Source organism: Anas acuta, chromosome 12, assembly GCF_963932015.1.
Source record: "Anas acuta chromosome 12, bAnaAcu1.1, whole genome shotgun sequence".
Classification (NCBI taxonomy): Eukaryota; Metazoa; Chordata; class Aves; order Anseriformes; family Anatidae; genus Anas; species Anas acuta.
In genome coordinates this window covers 4,546,322-4,562,532 of record NC_088990.1, presented here as the reverse complement: position 1 = coordinate 4,562,532, position 16,211 = coordinate 4,546,322, and the positions used below count along the sequence as shown (strand labels likewise).

The window sequence follows — 16,211 nt, the reverse complement described above, 5'->3', positions numbered from 1 at the left end:
ACTGATTCAGCAGATCACTAAGGAGCAAAAAGAAAGGAGGAGCATTTGTCGTTCTTGCTGAGACAGCTTTAAAGTTGTTTGTATGTGTTTGTGTGTAACTGGACAGAGGGAACGAGTGTCCCGTAGGTGAGCAGCTGTCAAGAAAAGGCCTGCATTACTGCTGAGGTGTCAGGCCAGCGGTCATGGCACAGATGTGCTGAAGCTACGCTGGGTTTCTGCACAGATGTTGCTTGCCAGCACCAGTTCAGAGCCAGCTGCTGTGGATGGCTGGATATGGGGCTTGGGTTTCCTACAGAAATTCTGGGAGGGTAAATGGCAAAGGTCCTCTGGTTCGGGTGGAAACCCTGGTGCTCTGTCCAGATGCAAGGAGTCAGTTTAGAATAATGCTGTATGTAAGGATTTCTGAGCCAGCAAGTTGGGCTGTGCTTCATACTGCAATCAAAGAAATTAGAGGCAGCAAAAGGTTACATCATCCAGGTCTTAATCCAGAGATACACGTACTAAAAAACGTGGCACATGGTTAAATGCTTTGCTAGGTCAGAGACCTAATTTGCTCCCTGTCAGTAGGGTTGTTCTCTATCATGGACATTGTTTGGGCTAATTAGACTGTGCTCCTGGCCATTGCGAGAGCAAAACCCAAGGCATGAATCCTCTGGCACTTCTAAGTGCTGTCAGCATTTTGCAGATAACAACAAATAATAATAACAACCTTTGTGTTTGAGGACTGCACTCGGGGTGGTTTCAGGGGTGATCAGATCTGGCAGGAGGATTTCCAGGCCAATCAGGACAGCCCCAGCCCTGTGTGAAAGATGCCCCAGATACAGTCCTGAATGCAGAGTTATTTTTGTGCCCTTTTTTACCTCCCCTCTGCCTCCAGTTTCTAACCGTTCTCGTGGATCATCCCTCCCCAGTTCTTAGACTTTAAATGCTAACCTGCATCTTCGCTAGGTCTGATTTAAGGTTTATGAAGTACATTTGTTATTGCATGGCTGATTTGCGTACAGAATTAACTTCCATGCACCTACACACAGAGGCTGATGGTTATTAACAAGCTCGCCTGTTCCTGGATTCACCTACTCATTGCAGCTGGTTTGTAAACTTGCAAGAAAGGGCCCTTCCTGCACCCGTGTGTGTGTGCAGAGCCCAATCTTCTTCCCTCATCAGCACACAGAGGCACCGCTGCAATGCAAACAACATGCATCATGCCATAATGCTTGCTACACGTGCAAATCTGACACATCATCGGGCACATATTTTGTGCATGAAATTCCACAGTCGGCTTCAAGATAACACGCTCCTTCAACATGGTCTGTACTTTCCTTTCCGAGAGCTAGATTCATTTTTTAACACAGATGAAACATTTCCTATTAAAGACACTGACGACAATCCTGGGTTAAAGACCAATGCTACCTGGTTTTTAAAAATTAAGGTTTGTCTGACTCCTTTGCAGGCTTTTTAAGCCGTGTGCCTGCCACTCACATTTCTCGGGGACCGGAGGCCAGCAGGGCTGGCTGCGAACACTAGGTGGCACTTTGCAGCCAGGAAGGTTAGCAGCTTACGCAACTCCATGGAAACCTCATTTATTGCCCTCATTCACAGGGCAAGACTTTTTGCTCACCGTGTCCTCACCACCTCATTGGTCCTAATTCAGCGTTTAGTCCGCAGAGAAAAACCCGGTCAGTTCCCAGACAAATTCTCACCTTCACCAAAGGATAAATCTCTGGTGGCATGATTAGTTCATGATGAACTCTAGCTTACATTAATATCAGTCAAGCGACTTCGTGCTCTGCCTCAAGTTGCAGCATATGCACGGAGCATCAGCATGCTAATTGCTAGGCCAGACACTCCAAGAGCCGTAAAATCTTCCTCCCAGTGAAAAGACAAACCCGGACCCAGCAGTGATCTTGCTGCCACTTACCAAAGTGCAGCATCAGGACAGGAGGGTGCCCCTTCAGATTTAGATCCTTCCTGCCTCCCCTGTCGAGTTGTGTCTGGTGCTTCATGGATAATTTCAAAAGGTCAGATGTTGCCCCCAGTTCATGCCTGGAATTTGCCAGGCAGTGGCACAAGGGAGCAGAGCGTGGTGCTGTTACTCACAGCCAGGCTGCAACAGAGGAGAGAAAAAGTGGTCTAGCCCCACAGAGCAAACTGCTCCAAGCTCAGTGCTCTCAGCCTTCACCCAGAGAACAAACACACCCTGCGTGTATGTGCACGAGCGTCCTCATGCCTTGGGAAGACGCAGCCACTGCTTCAGACAAGCTGGGCAGAGGACAAGCTCTTCAAAAAGGTTTTGTGGGAATGCAAGCTCTCATTTTACTTAAGCCCACTCTGAATCCCAGGGCTGGGCTGCAAGCTCTGCTATGTTCAATCCCAGGACAACGAGGAGGAGTGCTCAGCAATGGGACCACTTGCTTTCTAAGGCACTGTGATAAAAAGGCAAGTATAGGGGCAGGTCCGGGCAGCACACGGGACAAGCATTTTCCTTTTGCCATATTGAAACAGTGGCAGGGAGACACCCAGGTATCTCAGACGCTTCTCCCCAGGTTAGCTGAGGACAAGGAGCTGCCCTTTTCCCCGCTGTAGCTGGTTCGAGGGCCAGCGCTCATGGGAACGTGGCCTCTTTTATTTACCCCTGAGGCTACTCTGGAATAGGAACCCACAGCCAGCCTCAGCCTGCCTTGCACAGCAGGTACGTGAACGTGAACATGGTCCCGAGCATCCTCCTCCTCTCCAGGAAGCTGAGGTTTACCCCACCCCCTGCCCAGTCAGGCCTCCGGGCAGTACTGAGCCCTGCGAGTGCCCTGCAAGCAGGGCAAGAAACCAGGCTGAGGCCATGGTAAACAACTTGCTGCTATCTATTTAGGTGCAAGGGTAAACTGCCGCTGAACGCACGGCAAACGTGACACACAGGAGGCTTAAGATTGCCTTCAGCACTCAGGTTTTGCGCGGGGAGCAGCAAGCACAGCTGGAATCTATCCTCCTAGCATTTGGGGCCCTCTGCTGAGCTCTGCCCCATGGCACCTTGCAGGGAGCTGTGCAGGCTGCGCTGCCACACGTGGGGCAGGGCACCGCAGGCAGGGCAGAGCTGCTCTACCAGTGGGCAGGCAGAACGGCTGCATCCTGCTGTGGCATGGGAACAGTCACACCGTGTGCTGAGCCCATGCCCTCCTTCACCCCTTCCTCTAGCCATCTCCCAGCTGAGATCCAGGGGAGATCTCCCACTGGTGCTGCTTCACCTGTTTCGGTAACCTTTTTCGTTCCTTGTACAGCCATTATCCCTTCATCCTTTTGATAAGGCTTCCACCTCGACTGACTGTCAGCTGCTGTTACTCACACGGAGCTGCAGCGCTTGGCCTGGCTTGATCTTTCCCAAGGTCTTTCTTAGCTGCTTTCAAAACAGATACGCACCTCCCACCTTTTGTAGCTATCTCTCTCTCTTCTTTCTTTTAAATAAAAGATATCTACATTTTTAAGCCATCACCTGGATTATTTCTTTATCCTTTCATCCTTTCCTGTCTCCTCACCAAGGTCAGTGCTTCATTGTTTGGAAGTATTTCTTAGCCTTCCCTCCATCAGATCACTGGACCTCTTTTTTCCCCAGCTACCCGACTGTCTCCTGTCCCTAGCTCCCCTCCAGTGACTTGCTGCAGTCTGTGAACCGGTCATGCTGCCGAATGGCAGACTGCACATCTGCACAGCTTCCCCTTATTCCAGGAAGAGCTGAACGATTCTCAAAAACAATTCCAGTTTCTGCTGCAGGAATTGATTCCAGCAAATATTTTCCTGTGGTTTGATTTCACGTTACTCGCCCTTGCTTTGTTCTGCCTCTGGTTAATATTGTTTCCCAGCTTCTCCAACAAACCATGGGCACATTCAGAAGGATGTTTGTCTAAGGACTGACTAGAGACCTGAAATTGTATCCTAGTCCCACAGCCACGGCTAAACAGCACTGGCAGCTACCACCATGCTGCTGCTGACCTCCACTGTTGGTGGTGGCTTCATCAGCAACAGCACAGACAGTGAAACGGCGGCTGTGACACCAGACAGGCAGTGCCTAGGGCCAGAGGGGGGCCACACATCAGTGGCACCAGTCCAGCAGCGGCTCAGCCTGGCTCACGGACTGGGGCAGATGAGGAAAAGCTCCTGCTCGTGGTCCCCCTGAGGAGGGAGCCACAGACGCCCAAGGTGGCTGGGCACAGGACGCCTCGCTGCTAACGCTGGCACCCAACACTCCCGGCCTCATCCAGTATTGTCTGCGCTGAAAAAGCTTCCAAACCAAGCAGACAACAGATTGCAGCATATTCTTCCATTCTTCCCTCATCACAGAGTATAGCCCTATTAACCTAATAAAGACGCTTCAATCTCTTTTCAGTTCAGGAGAATTCTCCCCATTGTTTCCAAAGAATTCTTTCTGGATGTACTGCCAAGAGCGTGCATTTTCTGTCCTGTTCCAAGTTGCTTGAAATAACAAAGAATTATCCTTACAATTAAGATCAGGCTGTACAATTTAGATACGTGCCTTAAAAGAGTTATTATTCTCTGCCAGAGATGTATTGTTCTTCCCCATTTAATTTTATTTACTTTTTTTTAGTGGATGCAACAGTTACGCTGTCATTTATCGGAGAAGAAGGAAGCAGCAGCTGCAGAGCTGTGTATATAAAATAAACACAATGTGGATGAAGCTATCAGAAGCTCGGATTTCAAGGAGGAGAGGGGGAGGATTGCTTTTAATAAGATCTTGTGTCAGTAAAGTTGTGAGACGGAACTGCAGGGTCTTACCTATTAAAAACAGGAGTGGGAACAAATTCTTTTCTTTAATGGAACAGCAGTGCTAGCTGCATGCATACAGACAGAGGGCTTAATTTAAAAAGTAAAAAGCAATTTGGTCATTCATGTTCAGACTTCGGGCACTCCACAGAGCATGCCAAACACACTCGCTTCTTTTTAACCCTTTGGCTGCAAGGCCTGTACGATATGGAAGAGGCAAAGCCACGGTGCATTTGTTGAGCTGAACAGAACTGTTTTCTCCCTCGAGGTGCTGGGGAGGCAGCCAGCTGATCCCCGGGAAAGGCAGGTGGGAGGCAGGCGGCCTGCCCCCAGCTCTGACGCGGCTTTGTTGTGTTAGCTTGCGTGAATCGTTTCGCTTGCCATCGGTACAAACACAGATGCTGATGCTATCAGTGGCTGCTGCTTGTTTGTTTATTCATCTGTACTAAAACCAGTGACTAGGAAGCCCCAGCAAGCATGAGAGCACCCAGACCAGAGCGCTGTACGAGAGCCAACTGCAATTGTACTCGGCGAGTTTGCAGCCGAGTGCCACAACATCGCATGCCGTGACATGAATCTGCCCCATCCCTCACAGGCTCACGCAGCGGCGGGCTGTGCTAGCTTGGAAAAATGCCTAAACCGCTCTGAGGCTGCACTCACACAATGAAACGTCTGTCCTGAAACCAACAGAGACAACTGCAGACGTGGGCTCGGTGGCTTGACCCACGCTGCACAACGTAAGGCGGTCGGTGACTCTGGGGTGTCCCGTTTCGGAGGTCCGCGCACCTCGTGCAGTGCATCCAAGCAGAGGGGGGACAGGAGCCGGGTCAGTCAGGCATGTAATAGGGTTGGATGAACATCCTTATTGCAGGTGTGTTATAATAAAGCTGAAAACATTTTGTAATACGAGATTCAGGTGATAAGAGTGATAACAGACACGCTTGTCCACTGCACCACGTCTGTTCAGGCAGCGACCTCACTGCAGCTGGAGCCAAACTTGCTCCGGACAACTCTGAACCAACCAACTGCGGCTGTGTTTTCATAAACATGCAAACACACACACAGCTCTATTGCGGGCATTATTTCATTAACAGCATAATTGTGCAGAATAGGTAAGTATTTTCTATAATTGTATAATCAGCATATAATTATATAGAGCAGAAAATATAAACATAAATTAAATAGGTGAACGCATTTATTATTCAGATATAAATTTCAGTGGTAACTGAAATCATGCCACTGTGTACGTGTGTGTAATTAATAGAGCACTGCAATGAAAGATGTTATATTTATATAACTGCCTGATAGAGCTACACCACCTTTGCTGTAAGACACAGGTTGCAGTGACGCTGCTTACAGAGGCATCAGAAGACTCTAGCCATGCAGCTGCATTTGAAGCCTGCTGCCAGCACAAGGGAAGTCCTTTTCCTTCTCACTCTGCTGAAAAACTAACATCCATAACAAAAGGAAATAGGTGTAGCTTCTGCTTTGAAGCTGCATTTGCACAGCAAGGTCTCATCGTGCAGGGAGACCAGCATCTCCACCTGCCTGCATGGAGAAATGGGAGCATAGCTGACTACACACACTCCTCTGAGGCACAAAGAGCTGCACTGGGAAGTCAAAGGAGAAAGGGCTTCTCTTCCTAGTTCAGCCCCAGGCCTTAGCCTGCCTACCTCCTGGACTTAAAACATGGCAATAGTCAGTAAAACAGAGGCAGCCAGAAGTGGTGTTACTTTTTAAGAAGATGCTGCTCTTTTAAATGATGTGACTACAGCATCTTGTGCTAGAGAATATGAAATCAGCATCTAGACCTCTTAGACCCAACAACCCAGCCTGACAAAAAGTAGTACGGAAATTCTGATAGAAAAGGTGCTTAGATCGTTGACCTCCTTTCACTCCTGCTTCTGCTTATGTGAGCTGTAGTTGGCCACTGGAGGCAGATTTAGGTCTCTAGGGTTTTATGTCTCATCTAGAAGAGCCATATTCCAGAAAAACAAACCCATTAGCCCAAGCATCTTCCAAGAGAAATGTTTTATCATATGGAACGGCTCAGGGATTCAGCCTTCAACGAGGACTGTGCTTCGATCACAGATGGGATCTTGGGAACTGCACTAAATCACAGATGGTATATTTTTTCCTATAATTCACAAAATGGGCTATTTCCACTGCTTGCCGTTGTGTTTTTTTTTCCCCTTCTCTGATTTTTCTATTTTGCACATGGCAATTGCAAACATAGATACAATTTTTTTAAAAGGGCCCTTGAAAACATTTTCTTTTAATGGTGCATGTAATCTTTTCCTGCTCAGTACATCTAACACCAACATGTCATGCTTTTCAGAAATTAAAACATAGTTAATTTTAATAGGATTGGGTTTATGGTTTATATGTTTTGCTTATTTATATTCTGTGTCATTTCTATTTTCTTGGATAAGCTCGAAATTCCCTTGTTATCTCTTGAAATATTGTGTCAGCCACGAGCTACTTTCTAGACTGAGACATGGCAGCCTCTGCCATTGCCCACTTGTGGGCCACAGGAAACTGGCGGATCCCACATTAGTACTCCTTACAGTCTGTCTTATCTTAATTCTGTGTTATCACCAGCTTAAGAAAGCAGCACAGCCCAAACTCACCCCATCAAACTTTGGCCCTCAGCTGCGGCAATGTACTCAGGCACCCTACAAAATCCCTGGAAGAGGGTGAGAGGAAGAGGGCAGAAGGAGGGAGGGGAGGAGAGGGAGAGAAAGGAGCGCCCCGGCCATCAGCGAGTCGTTCTGGAGAAGCTTCTCTCTCTAGTGTCTACAGCAGGAGCCTAAGGCAGGCAGGTACTTCACCCAAGTTGGAGAAGGAAAAGGAATTTGGACATCCTCCAAACAACTTAGTCTTAAAACATAAAACAACAGATGGAAACAGAGAGATATGGGGGTCCACAAACAGTCAATGAGATTGTGATAGGAGTTTGCGTAACGCACGCCAGTCTCTGCGCATCAGTGCAGAGCCTCTTCTGAGCTGCTAAGTGACAGCAAAAAAAAGCCAAAATTACATTTAATACTTGCCTGAAATTGCTTCATTGTTTTCCATGTAAACTGCTGCTATAGCTGGCACAAAGGTTTTATTTGTTTGCTGGTAGGACAGGCTATACAATACGAATAAGAGAAAAGGTAGCTATGAGCAAATCTCTGTTCATCCACGATTCAAGAAGATTTAGAGCTCCACATGTTGATAGCAGGATAGAAACAACCGGGCTCCCACCAGCAGCATGCTGTGATCCAACCTCTGGGGATCCTTTTCTATATCCATTTAACTTTTCCACCTCATTTGCTATCACAAGCTGCTCAAACGCTGTTGTCATTTTGTTTCTGTTTTGTATTTACTGATGTTATCAAGTATTACACTTCACTGGAGGGTAATCTAGGCAGCATTGCATGCCCTCTTCAGTACAGAGCTGCTCAAACATTCGCATCTCAGCCCCAAAGCCAAACAGCAAATCAAACCAAAACCCTATGCAAGTCAATGGGAATCTTTCCACCAGGCTTTGAATCAGCCTTTTTGAGAGTATTTCTAACGTACATTAAATCAGGATTGAATAATCCTTTGGCAATGACAGGAGCTCAGGGTTGTCGCAGGATGGACTCACATTCAGGCAGAGTTCAGGGGCTGCTTCGCTCACACGGGTAGCCGGGCTTTCCGTGCTTTGTGCTGATTTTTCTCACTCTCAGGAAGAGTGCTCAGCAGTATCCCCTGGTCACAGACAGAGATTTTGACCTGCTAAAGGACAGCACCAAATCCACCATCAACGCTTCTGCCTGAAATGTGATCCCACTTGCTACCACTCGTAACTGCACAAAACTCATGACCTCACACCAAGACCTTGCCAACGCACCTCTCTCACACCCTGCCTGTTTCTGTGAACCAGAAGCATGGTACTTTGTGGGCTAGGCGTTGTTTCTGGAAAGAATCTATCCCCCATGCTTTTTCTCCTCATTTAGTATATTTTTGTTGTTGGCCTCCAGGTTTCCACAGCCTCTTGTATCCTTCTCCACTATTTAAGTAGGCACTTGTGTGAAATAATATTTGTGTGTGATTTTTTTGGACTCTGCTGGTATCCTGTTGATGTGCTCCCTCTCCCAAAGCTCTCTGGTGTCAAATTGGCACTGTACTACCACTCCGGTTGCCTTCTTGGCTGACAATGTGAGAAAAGATGAGGGAAGGGCCAGGCATTTGTATTTTTCACGAACCCAGGATGCCAGAGAAAAAAGGTGTATGAGGGGCAGTGCTCTGACTGCATCTCGGAAATGTCCCCATGAGGGAGCTCCACAGCTGGAATGGATCCTGCTCCTGGGTTTTAATGCTCACGCAGCCTCTCCCGTATGGCCCAGCTATTCAGCCTTTATGAGACGGAAGTGGCTATGAGCCTGAACACTAGAGATGTAGTGAGCTTGTAGTCACACCACACATGATTTAGTGAATAACTGATGCAAGGCAAAAAGATGGCAGAGCTCTATGATCTAACAGCTGTGCAAACAGGCTAGAGAATTTAAAATTCAGGAAGCTGTATCTGCAGGAAAGCATTTAAAAAAAAATCCCTAGTGCCACATCTGGTGGCATCAAATTGTCATTATGACATGGTATTTAAGATGATTTAATGGGTTTATTGCCGAGTAAGAACCTTGGAGTTTGCTTAAACTACTGTGCATTAAAAGGATGTAACTCTTTAAATGATATTCTGACAAAGTACTGCCTAAACAGTTCATTATCTCCCAGGAACACACACGTATGTATCTCAGCATGTGTGTATATGGCAGCAAACAGATCGATAGACGGGAAGATGAATACAGCTGCTATCTCCATGCACGTGTATTTAACAACATACTACAGCGGACTCACGTGTTGCAGGAGCTATTTTTTGGAAAAATTCGTTCACTCCCCTTTGTCCTTCGCTCTTCTACACCTCATACATCCATATAGCTGGCAAGATTTCTGTCCACCTTAATTACTTCTCGCTTAGGGCACTGAATCAATGGGTGGTTTTGAAACAAAGGATTGAGCTACTAAAAACAGCATGGCAAAGTGTCTGGGAAAGGTTACTGATTATAGATGACTTCTAAGAAAAGGTGTCGAGGAAAAGAAAAGGTGTCTCTATTCTTGCTGAATAATTTTAATGTGACTTAGTGTTTCTTTCACCTTTAGATCCCGGAACAGTTCTCATTTCCTCTGAATGTTCTGACTTCTTATCTCAGGCCCTTTCAGTTTGTTGATTTTAAATTCAATCTGGCTAATTCAAATTCAAGCCACACTGCTCCTGAAGTCTTTCACCATCCCCTGATTCCACAGAAGGGGGCTGTTAATAGTATAGGGTTTTGTCAGTGAGGAGCGGCGCAAACTTCCTTTTACACTTATTCCTTTCATACTAGATTGACACAATACGTTGCAAGCTAATCAGACGGCCTTGCTGCAGGTGTCTGACTTGGGTGATTCTCTCTCTGTGACCGCACACAGAACGCAGGTTTCCCACCAAAGGTGCTCTGATGCACACCTCAGATGCCTTACGTGAACAATAAAGCTCATCACCAGGGAAATGATAAGACAAAGCAGATTTGCCTAACTGGACATATTCCTGAATAATCCCATCAAGTCACCAGGAGCTTTTCCATCATCTATGGCAATTTTCCACCACCAATGCATTTGCCTTTTAGCATTTGAACAAACTGTCAGAGCACAGTCTGCCTCTGCCAGCCAGCCCTTCGTGCGTGTAAAATGAAAGCGAAAAAGGCAGGCACAATTAGCTGCTCAGACACCTAGAGTGACCTAGCATGGAGCTCCCCATGGCCCAGGTGAGCCATCACTGACATCTGCAGTAACGCGCCTGGTTCATGAGGGGATGTCCCCCACGCCACCATACACGGCTCCGTTGAGCTGAGTCCCTGCTGCTGACCCTCCTCCGTGCAGTCCCACACAGGCAAAGCCAGTTCACAGACGGCTTTTACTGACAGTCTGCCCTATAGCATCATGCTGCCTGTTTACATCTCTGACTTGAATTTTTTATGTATCTATAAAAAATAACATCTATTTCTTTTTTTTTTTTCCCTTTGTAAAATCCAGCTCTGACAAGGCAGGAAGGAAGCTGGAGTTTGTTTCCTCTGAAAGTAAGTCATCTTCATTTCAAAACTGAAAGGGGTCTTCAACAGCCAAAGGGTTGGTTTTTCTTTCCTTTTTTTTTTTTTTTTCAGTAAGAGTTTGATAGTGAATAATTGTAAGAGGGAAAAAAATCACCTCAGGTTGTATATTGCCACTTCCTCTTGCATTGCAGTTAATGCAAACCTTTGATTAGCCTGCTGAAGAGACCACACATTCAATAATTTGAAGCAAAAGGTTAATGGTGTTATTACAACTATTATCCCTTTTAAAATCATTATCCTCTTGTTTTTTATGTCTATATTACCTTCACCTTTCCATGAACCCACTTTACCAGCTGTTTCCCTCTGTCATAAAGTTTGCTGAACATCATCCTAGGAATAGGATAAATGCCATGTTTTATCAATCAAGCCTAAGGGAATTCTCAGCTTCTCATAACCCAAACTGTAAAGGGAGACTATTACAAAGTTTCTATTTTGATTTTTAAATTGGCCATGAGTGAAATACACAGTTAATGTCAAGGTGCAAAATGCTGCAATTAAGACACCATTTTTTCTTGGGAAGTTTTATAGATTAGCAAAGTATGAAAACTGGAGACTTAGAAGAGGCTAATCAATTGTCATTTTTAAATTGGTTATTTGTTAGAACGATAAACAGTCCCAAGCAAAAAATACCCAGAATGACCAAAATGAAGATAAAGAAAATGCAAAAAGATAAGAGTCCAGTTCTAAATCATCTTCCCAATTTAGGCATTTAAATTGTATTGAGTATCAGGAAGACTTGTGCTCCTGTCCCTAATATTGGGAAATGTGGGTTAAATTCCTAAAATTTCATAGTGAGATTGACCTCTGAATGCATGGCAGTATCCAAGACATTTGAAAGTGCTCCCTGCCCTCCAGAGACACTAAGATGATACAGATTGTCTAACTTCAGCCACCTACACTGGGGTCTCTATCAATATTTGAGCTAAGTCTTTGCTCTTTATAAGAGAGAACTTCTTGGTGCTTTTTTTTTTGCTTTTTTTTTTTTGCTTTTTTTTTCCTTTTTTTACAGTTGGCATCATCTGTAAGCCGTTTCCACTTTTTTTTTCAGATCCTGAGGACACCATTAGTCAGCATCTTTATTGGTTATATACTGAGTCCAGGGTCTTAACAGTGGGCCTAGAAGAACATGTCCACAAGGAAGCAATTTCCAGTTTGCTTAATTAAGTAAAAAAATAAAATAAAGCATGAAAGAAATGAAAGGCCTTAAAACAATCATTTTTTTAAAGTGTTCAGTCTTCTGAATGCCGAATAAAAATAGGACACTTTTCCTAGAATTTGAAAAGAATCTGTTAATGATAATACCTCTACATGAAAATACCTTCCTTGCAGAATGGCGACAGCACAGCATTTACTGAGCTCTTAGTAAAATAAATGAAGTGCTCTGTGATTGCTTCCTTTGAACACGGAAAAATACAGGTAGCGCATACTAATGTTTTTCAACAATAGTGTCTATCAGGGAAAAGCTTTGATCTGTACAGATATTTAAGCAGAACAAAATGTAGGCTTCGCCTATGCCACTTTTATAATCATGGATGCACAGGAGAAGTTAATGCCTGTATAACTTAGAGTGTTGCTGGCAGCAGAAATGAGACATTTTCTTTTTCTCATTTTTAAATTCCAAACATTTGGCTACCAACTTCTGAATGGTAATTCAAGAACAAAAAAGGGAAATTTTTGCCACGTGAAAGATGCAATAAGAGGCAAATTCCCACTACGAAAGACCCGTGATTGACGTGGTCTTGTCATTATCATTGAAAATAATCTTCCAGTGTGTTATAATGACAAGAGGATGTGTAATGTTATTCTGATACAAGAAAAGACTGTGTACATCCATTGATCCAAAGAATTCTAATTCACCCTACAGAGGAAGATAAGAATCACTACACCAGGCAGTTAAAAGTCCGTCTAGACCGGTATCCTGGCTCTGACAATGCCTAATACTTCATATTTCAGAAGAAAATGTCAAAATAGGAGCCCCATTGTGAGCATTTCTAAAAATGAACAGTATTAATAGTAAGTGTGTTCTTATCTCCTGTGCTTTTCACTGCTAGCCGACCATTATTGGCTTCCACAACAATAGTTACTGTAGCAAGTGAGTTTTATGTGTGCTCTTCTTTTATATTTATGCATATATGCATAGCTGCATATATATACGTGTGTCTATAACACACAGATAATGCATACACATGCAGTAACTGAAATGATAATAAGTCCTAACATTTAAGAATTCATGTGCTTTTTTTAAAAGGAAATGCAAGCCTAACCAGTTTTTGTCAGCCAAGCTTTTTCATTTCTGTTTTAATCACAGCTTGAACTAGTTAACAAGAAATTTCTCCAATAAATGCTTAAATATTTTAAAAATGTGGTCAGCTCACTAATGGCTTTAAAAAAGACACCTGGTAAAGTTTAAACACAGAATTCCAGGTTTAGGGAAATGGGCCTCATGATAAGTGACATAAAAGATTCTGAACTTTTCAAAGGAAACATTTGTGAGAGTAGCTAGAAAAAAATAGCAAGAAAAATAGCTAGAAAAATTAGATCTCTAGAGAAGTCCACATTCAGCAATGTGAATGATTTGATCTGATCCCATACAAAGCAGCAAAACAACAATTTGCTATTTAGAATATAGCATTATCATTTGTACTTTGAATCGAGACATAATTTCCTTGCAGCTAGCTGAATAAAAATCAGAGGTGACTAGAAAGAATAATGGTGTTGCCATCTCCCGGTACCTTTAAGATGAAATTCAGTGTCTTTCTAGGCTACGTGCTCTGATCCAGTGTTTGTGACAGTCTTTGCTTGCATGCACATGAAGGGGGAGCGCGATGTGACTCCAATCATCCCGGTCTCCCCAGGGCCTAGGAAATGAATTGAGAGACTGAGATTCCCTTCCATAATGGGACATGCTCATAAAAGGTGCGGCTCTGCCCTAAGACAATAATTAGATTTCGTGCCCTGCAGCATCAGCTGGTTACCGGTAAATGTAAGAGGATTTTTTCCCCCAGGTTTGTCAGTCAGCTTCCATCAGTGGGGGCATTTTTTTGAAGGGGAGGCAGGAGCTACTTGTCCTCTCTTGTGACACCAAGGATATGCTTACAGGTTCAAGGTTGTTTTGGTCACTAGGTTTTAGGGAAAGAAGGTGGGGTGTTTCAGAGTGTGCTTGGTTTTCTGCCTTCTGCCATCCAGGGCTGATTTCTTGGTGGGACCACACAGGGAAACCCCACCTCCCCAGACCTTACCAGTGCCAACGCCGTACTTTCCTCCATTCCCTTCCTGTGCTAGGCACTCAAAGTACTTGATGACTGAATGGTGGCTTGGCCTTTAAGTTTGATCTAAAGCACTCAAGGAAAACTTAGCAGCTTGTGCTATTGGGTAGGCTTGACTAGATGGACTGAACTCTGGGCAGATACTACAAACTCCAAACCCTTCCTTGGTGTTACAAGCAAAAAGGCTCCATGTCATGGAACTCCAAGCTACTTGGTTATGAGATAGATTATCTGAATGTGTTTCTACAACACTCCTGACATCATCCTTTCTCTTGTAACACACAACAGTCTGATATCAAGCATAAACACCTCATGACGCATCTATTAAGGACATGTGTGGGTCTACATGGCAAATCATGCGGAAAGAGCAGGAAAAGCCAAGTAGCGCTGTCAGAAGTTAAAGCATGCGTTCCCATTAGCAGAGCTCAACTGTGATCCCAAGCTGCTTCCTGTCCCACCAACCACTCGTGTTATCTCAGGCTGCTGACACCACTTCCCATCCATGGCAGCTCTTACCCTACATTCCCTCTTGGCATGAAGCATTCCATTATCTCCGTTTTCTGCTGAAGTCATCCCTTTCCGAAGCCTGGGCAACAACAGCAGCAATCAGAAAGGGTTCTGTGAAAAAATCTGCTTCACACCAACACATCTGCTGTCATTAACGGCTGCACTGCGGGACCGTGCTGAGAGCTACGGGTAGCCTCCAGGGAGGCTTCTTCAGCCAGCCACTGTCCAGCAAATGGCGCGCTGGGAACCGTCTTCCAGGCGTTGGATACGGCTTCTGTGCTTCTGTAGCGATACAATCCCACGCCATTGCTTGGTGCAAATTGCTAGGGCTGAGGAGTCACCACAACACACACATTCCTGTTTACGAGAGTGCTCTAACAAAAGGTGAGTTCAGATCCAGACTTGCATTTCCCTTCAGTGTGAGGTACTCTGGTATGAGGTTTGGGTTCATCTCAAGTTCAAGTTTTTTCAGTCCAAGTATAAAAAAGATGCACTTTACAAAGCCATCAAAACCCTCAAGTTACAGCCAACAGTAGGAAACAGCTAAAGCAGCACATAAATAAGAACACAAATTAGTTTGTTAATTCCCCTTTCACTTTCTGGTTATTCATTCCATCGAGCCTAAACACCAAACCATGAGCCGCACATGAATAATGCAGTTGCTGCTTCAGAGTTGGTTCAACAGGAGAAATCTGTATCCTCCCTCTTTGTCAGATATTTATAGGAGCATTTCTGAACACCTTGCTTTGAAGTCAGAGTCACTGAAATGCAGAGGGGTACACTTTACAATTGTAGGAAGCTCTTCCTCCAGAGAAGCACTTCCAGAAGGCCACTCTAATTGTGCCGGCGCCAAGAAGCCCTATAAATCCTTCTGTCCTCAGGGGACAGCAGGATGAGGGGATGTTCTAACCAATTCCATTTTTCTCTACTCGTGCTCCTTGCAGAGCCTGCAGTAGCTGTAAACACTCAAAGCCACCCTCAAGCAGCCCTGTGCTGCCTGAGGAGCGCTGGATTAAAATCCCTTTTATGTAAGGAACCAGCCACAACAGCTCCTGCAGCCTGACCCATGACACAAATATCGAAGCAAACAGCAGGTCACTCCAGTGTTCTCTTTACCAGTGCATGAACACGATGGTTGGTGACATGCTGGACTGCAGCCCCTGTGTGTTGGGCTAGGAACTGGGACGGAGATCCTTGTCCTGGGAGTACCCCAAACTGCTCCCCAGCAGGCGAGGGGGAACATGCTGATGTTGTGCTGCCACTCACAGAGGAGACACCTCTTTCAAGATTGCACAACCATTCTGTAAGCCCAGCCCCTCGACCAGGGATGAGACACACTTTTCCCACGTCCTGAAGGTAATTGTAGGAAAGGGCTGTATGAGGCAAGCACTCAGTGCATGAGCCTGGACACGCTGGGCCTCAGCCACCACGAACACAACCTACTCTGCCCCTTGGCCAGATTTCCAACCTTGGCCGTCCTCCTGTCACTTCTGAT

General features: G+C 45.2%; 1 protein-coding gene across 24 annotated transcripts in view; it reads right to left on the bottom strand.

Moving 5' to 3' along the window:
* LOC137863007 (protein FAM169B-like) overlaps positions 1 to 16,211 on the bottom strand; it is a 262,188-nt gene that overhangs the window by 27,109 nt on the left and 218,868 nt on the right. The window contains exons 30-31 of one of the 24 annotated variants that reach the window (XR_011100632.1): positions 13,676 to 13,801; positions 1,919 to 2,104 (exon numbers count right to left, since the gene is read on the bottom strand). The exons of 21 other annotated variants lie outside the window; for them this stretch is intronic. The gene's annotated coding sequence lies outside the window, so the exon portion shown is untranslated. The remainder of the gene's footprint in view (positions 1 to 1,918; positions 2,105 to 13,675; positions 13,802 to 16,211) is intronic. 2 more of the 24 variants (XR_011100630.1, XR_011100631.1) reach the window with 2 other exon arrangements.